Here is a 6,213-nt window from a genome sequence, read left to right on the forward strand (position 1 = left end):
TTCTGGGTCATTTGGTGGCGATTTTAAGCCGCGAAATACAAATTACTTACAAACACCGAGTTAGCATAAAATTTATTCGGAAAAATGCTTTTGTTTTGATTTTTAGAGTAAGTTGATCTGAGAGATTGGTTTATTTGTGGCCTAGGTTTGCACACTAGATGCATTCATATTCTATTTGCTACCAAATATAATGGGGTGCCCATGCATATTTTTAGTTTTTTTTTTGTGAAATAAGAGGTATGGATATTATCTGATTGACCCTAAATGTAGCGCGTCAATTGTTCGGCTATTACTAGCGACTCTACTTATTATATATGCTACTGATTATTTCATTATAGTGTTCTTATTTAGAGTTTAATTTCGTAATCCTGGACAAAAAGAAGACATCATAAATATTACGCACCTAAATTGAAGAAGTGCGCAGATATTTATGGACTCCACGCACGAACACTTTAATGATAGTAAACACATCGATAGAAAAATCTGATTTTTTTTTGCATTAGATTTGTCGGCAACTAAGTTTCAAACCTCGAATCTGCAGAACTTAGCCGTCCAGTCAGCTAAAACTTGTTATTATTCCATTCGAGTTACTGCAAATACGTACTACCTAATTGAAACATCTGCAGAAAACCTGTTGTTTGCGAAGGGTATTTTTTTTACAGCAAACTCGTCGATAACTAACAAAGATGGAACCAGTCACCTAAATGAAATAATGGCAGCATCTTGTGAGCACGATTTCCTAATAAGCATGGAGTCCAATAGCAAAATGCGTCTATCTCAGGTATAGCTGCAATCTATACCATTAGCGACCTAGACAACGAACTGGTATAATCTACGAAATAGAAACCAAAATTCGTAGAAGATTTCAACTTTTATTTCCAAACACAGCAAACGACAAGTAAATCACTCATGTTTGATCTTACGATATCCGTACAAAAGGAATCGATGGTCCAAATAATTATAGTCAATATGATAATACTTTTTTTTTTTATATTATATCCTCACAATGAAAAGGCTACTCCAGTTTCGATGCATCGCAAAAAATAATAGGACGGCTAAATATTGCTACCACTCTCCTATCTCAAGCATGTCGTACTTTACATAGATACACATTGAGATCATTCGAATTGGGAACTCAGTGTGTTGGGTGTTACAGCGAGGCTGCCTGTCACTCTGTGTTGGTGGGTACTACCCGATCATTATACTAGTTTTGTTGATCAGTACAATTCTTAAAGAAGACATTGATCTGTGTTGCTAGTTTGCTTGCGATATGAAGAAAATTCGTATCATCACTTCAAAAAAATTGCGAATATTCCTCAATTTTAAGCGAAATAATTCAGTAGATCCTCTTATGGAACCCTGTCTGCTTGGCAGAGTGTACATCAGTTACTATTTCTCCTAGGCGTTCAATAAAGGCGGTCTTCAACACTACATATTATTTATCACGTTACACCTATGTGTATTGCAACTTTCCGGATGCGATTTTCCGGATGCGACTTGATTGCGCAGTTTAGGCGTATCTCACACTGATACCACTGCTAAGGGCCTGCTGTGATTGACGTATTGTCCTGTTCAACACAATACAGGTATACGTTTGTACAAATTAAGACTATGTTCTAAAGAAAATTTCGCTGTAAAGGTCAACACTTCGTCGTTTTATAAGACGCGCACAAAAGTGTACGTTATTTTGTTTGCAGACGTTATTGGAATTATCTATGGTGCAACTGTGTGCCGCAAAATCCAAGTATGCTGTTCTTAAAGCAAAGACGGCTCATACATCGCAATATTTCTACATGATATATTTTCCCGAATTCGAAAAGCTACTATCTTCAGCAGAGATTCTGGTTCCCATCAGCCTAGTCAACGCTACAACGTTTGTATTTCACACTACATTTGGCAGAGTTCTGAATACTTGTTGAATACAAGAAAAAATATTCTATATATATGTATATATAATGGGTAATGTATCTGCTTGCTAATCTTATGAACACGTTGTGGTCTAAATTCGAACCCGGACGTAGACTGATTTTGTTTCGTGATGGCTGGGAGCCAGCCGTCTGTTTGATCGAATGCCTGATAGCGATACGGGACGTGGGGGTTAAACAATAGAAAGACTTTGTGTTTTCGCAGTAAAATGAAAAGTATATACAACAATTGCGTTAGTGCTTGCGGCAATCCCATCACAGCCTAGAGGCACATTTCTTTTATGATAGATAATAATAATAAGGCCTTTTGCTTGGTAGTTGATCAGCTGCCCCCTTTGTGAGCTAAAACCGGACAGCGGATGGTCATGTTTTCTCGGCCTAACGATAAGTAGTTTTTTGCAAAAGGAAGGTAGTAACAGACTTCTGAGACCCCTAGGCATCGCACTCTAGGCCCATTATGTATGTTTTCACTCGTGATATCTGTGTGTGCCCGAAAGTAAAATTCGTTCCTTTGGTCTTTTCGGGCGCTGATAACGATTTTTGTATAAGCGACCATGGAAAGTTGTCGGCCTGAGGTGGAAAACGTTCAATAGATATTCTTTCGCCGTAATTCTTCTTGCACAAATCTATAGCACAATCCTGAAAATTTGAGTTATATGCAAGCTGTCACTTGTTTCATGTTCATCTAAGATGGAGACTTTGGGTCGAAAATGGTAACCAAAGTTCAGAGGCTGACATGGCGTTGTAGGTTTAGAAAAGGTCGTTCTTGGTCTCAGTCGGTAGTTATTGATGTGGTGATACGAAAATCTAACATACATTCCTATAACCAAAAAGGAATGCTAGTGGACGAATATAGCCCCAAAACACCATTTTTTCCACTTTTAATGTTGCTTTAATAATAGGCAGAACTAATTTTCATATTTTTTTTTCTGCGCGGCTTGCAAAATTGTTCTTCACAGGATCGGCACACCCTATCGGTAAAGAAACATTGAAAATGCATTTCAGGACATTCTTGCTAAAATCACGAGTAACTCGGGTTCACGTAAGATAACATTCTAGGCCTTGCCTATGCCGAGTTGTGGCACGTTCGTTTCGTCCTAACTCTGTTTCACTATAACGGCAAGCTTTCAGGTACTGTTAGTTGGAAAACTTGAAACATCATTTAAGTTGTAGGAGGTACAGAAGCGTCTTTTCTTTGAGGACTCCTTAATCTATTTTACCAAACGATCTCGTACATTGACTCTGCCAGAACAAGCTGAAGGCTAATTATTTAATACTAAGTATACTGAAGTGTAACGACCAGGCCTACTTTCGTTGTTGTCTTGTCCGCTTTCTGAATCCCTGGAGAGCAAATGAAGATATAATTGTCATGTCTGACATATTAGTTTAACAAACGTTACCGTGTTAACATACACACTTGAAGATGATTCAGTTTATGTTGCATTAAGCTCCGGATACACATCTTAAGCATAATATCCTCAAGCTACCGATCTTCTTGGATCAGTTACTTCGCAACCTAAAATTGTGTATATACGTAATCTGTTAGGACAACGAATGATATAGAGCTATTGCCGCTCCTCTATTCTAAACTAGTGCTAATTTTTTTTTTACTATAGTCAGGTTTGTCTGATTTGGGTTAAACACGCATCTTATTAAATAAAAATGCGTTTCTTTGATAACATTTCTAACAATCGGAGAGCCAATGTCAGTGGACCTTTATGATGATGGAATAATGAGTTTGACTCCTTTTTGCGGTTAGCTGTACACATCGATATTTGAAGGCAATGGAAGTTAGCCTTTTAAAACTATTTACAGGAAGCGGTTTCTTCTCTAAATTTAACGGTACTGACTTTTTACGCCTCATATAGCATTACGTTTAGCGCTCAAGTTATTAACTAAAGTGCAATTCGTTGTTTGGTATCAAAAATACATATAAATATTCCCCCGAAGCTAGGTAGATAAAATACTGGTTGTGCAGGCACTTACGAAGGCACAGGTTTACATTTAGACGAAAAGGCAGTGATATTTCGCAAAAATAAAAACGATCGGATTACTAGGCTGCCTAAGTTAATTACTTGCAGGTTAGGTGGTGGATTGTTTAATGGCGATACCGGATTTTTACTATGAAAATACTGGGAAATTTTTACGATAGATTATAATTGTAAAGCAATGTGTAAAATCTTGATTCGAGCGCCTTTTTGCAGATCTTGAGGTTTTGAATTTCCGCAATGATTCTAGACCCTAGAATAGAAAGATCGTACACTTAACATTGCCTATCCCCTTACCGAAGTCCAAATCGATTGTTATCCAAATCAGCAACGATCAAATAGATGTCTTCAGGGACTTCAAGGAGCGCCCGGAAAAATATAACCTCGAGATACTAACAACCGAGTCACTGATTTTTCGCAGGGCTACGCCTCCCAGTAACTAGTACTAACAATAACACTATAGTGAATGAGAAGTTTAACGATAGCAATACTATACAAATAATTTGATCCTGATACGTGCGTAATGAACTGGCGAGTTATCTCCATACCTTACTATTACAATTATGGCTAGACAGAAATGTATCAAATATTTTCTGCAGACAAGTTACGACTTTTAGTGATCAGAAAGGTTACAGTGCCTCAGCAATGAGTTGAATTTATATGATAAACACGGAACAAGAATAGTTGTTGACTCGGCCCAATGAGCCGCCGCCAACAACAACCGTTATAACTAAATTAAATGATGTATATAAAGTTACACTTACATAATTTTATATATTTCTGTATGTATATGATTCAAGTACCAATAAGATTAAGCCATTCGTGTTTCAAAGGTGCGACCGCGTTCAAAACGAACGGGTGAATTGTACGGAAGTTTCTTCAATTTGAGTAAGACAGAGCTCAGACGGGGTCATTGGCAGAAGTTGCACCAAGCTAATCGATCATTTCGTGCTTAATCTCCATAATAGTAGCCACTATTTTTCGCACTTTTTTCTGCACATCTATAGAGACTCACACATGTCCCCCCACCTGCTCCCCCCACCCACTGTGTTTCTATACCAGCCAACTGGCACCGGGTCAGGTGTTAGCGGCATCGGCATGTCTTGCTTTTAGTATTGGTTATTTCAGCCAACAATCGCAAAACTTTTAATATCCTTCATTTTTTTTTTTACATCAGTTGAGAAAAGCTTCTATTAGATAAATGAATGCTTTCTATTCTATAATTAGGCAAATATATCTGCCTTATATTCGCATATCAACTACTGGTTTCAGATTATCACAGTGTATTTACAAAGTATTAGCATCAGGGTACCGAAATGCATATACTGACACACAATTATATATGGAGGAAAAAAATTTGAATTTTCTTTGTTTTACCTATGGAAGCAACGGATGCTCTTTGTTCGCTTCAAAGATTCTTATCCTATACATTAAAATATTTTGAACCCGGCCTCAGAAGAGAAAAAAAAAGTAATTTAGAAATAATTGAGCTATATAAAGCAACATGTGTCGCTGCTCAGGTAAACGTACTACTAAGACGGATTCTACAACGTAACGTAGCAGACTAAATTACTTGATCTCTATACTAACTAAAGCTAAAATGTAACAGCCATTCCAGAACCAGCTAATTTTCGACAGAATTAAAATGAAAAAAAAATGTGGGGTATTTCATGAAAGGCAGGCGATTTTTCCTACATCTATCCGAAACTAAGTTTAACGAGCTATCTCTTTCCGTTCGTTTTTAATAGCAGAACATAATACAACTTAAGGTCATTTGCGTACCATTCATAACTGACATAAATATTTTATCTATTATATCTAAGATATATCTACAAAATCATCTTGGCTGTAAACAGCTACTCCGCAGTACATATAAAAGCCAATTTCGCTAACTGTAGGTGCTATCACTGACCCGCAGGCAAAAGGAGTTCTTGTCGATTACTAGTTATCCATACAACGGTCTATGAGTCTATTTAAAAAATTTCAATTTTGATAAAAGCTTTTTGGTGACTTAACTTCATCAAAGGCCTCTTATTGCTTATGGTACAGTCGTGGACCATATCGACGAACTACATTATGTTTCTTTGTAAAACGATGCTGTTATTTATGTTATGCTGTTATTTAAGTTCGGACAGGATCGAGGGAAAAAGGATATAATCAACGGTGATGCTTCGTCCAGAGTTTCACTAAACTTTATGGTAACGTCTACTTTTTTTTTATTAAGGGAGAGTAGAGATGTGTCTGGTAAAAACTAATAGAAACTAAAAGCAAACTATTCTGTTGTTGAATGAATACATTCG

The sequence above is a fragment of the Varroa jacobsoni genome, unplaced genomic scaffold (genome assembly GCF_002532875.2).
Source record: "Varroa jacobsoni isolate VJ856 unplaced genomic scaffold, vjacob_1.0 scaffold_1066, whole genome shotgun sequence".
NCBI lineage: Eukaryota > Metazoa > Arthropoda > Arachnida > Mesostigmata > Varroidae > Varroa > Varroa jacobsoni.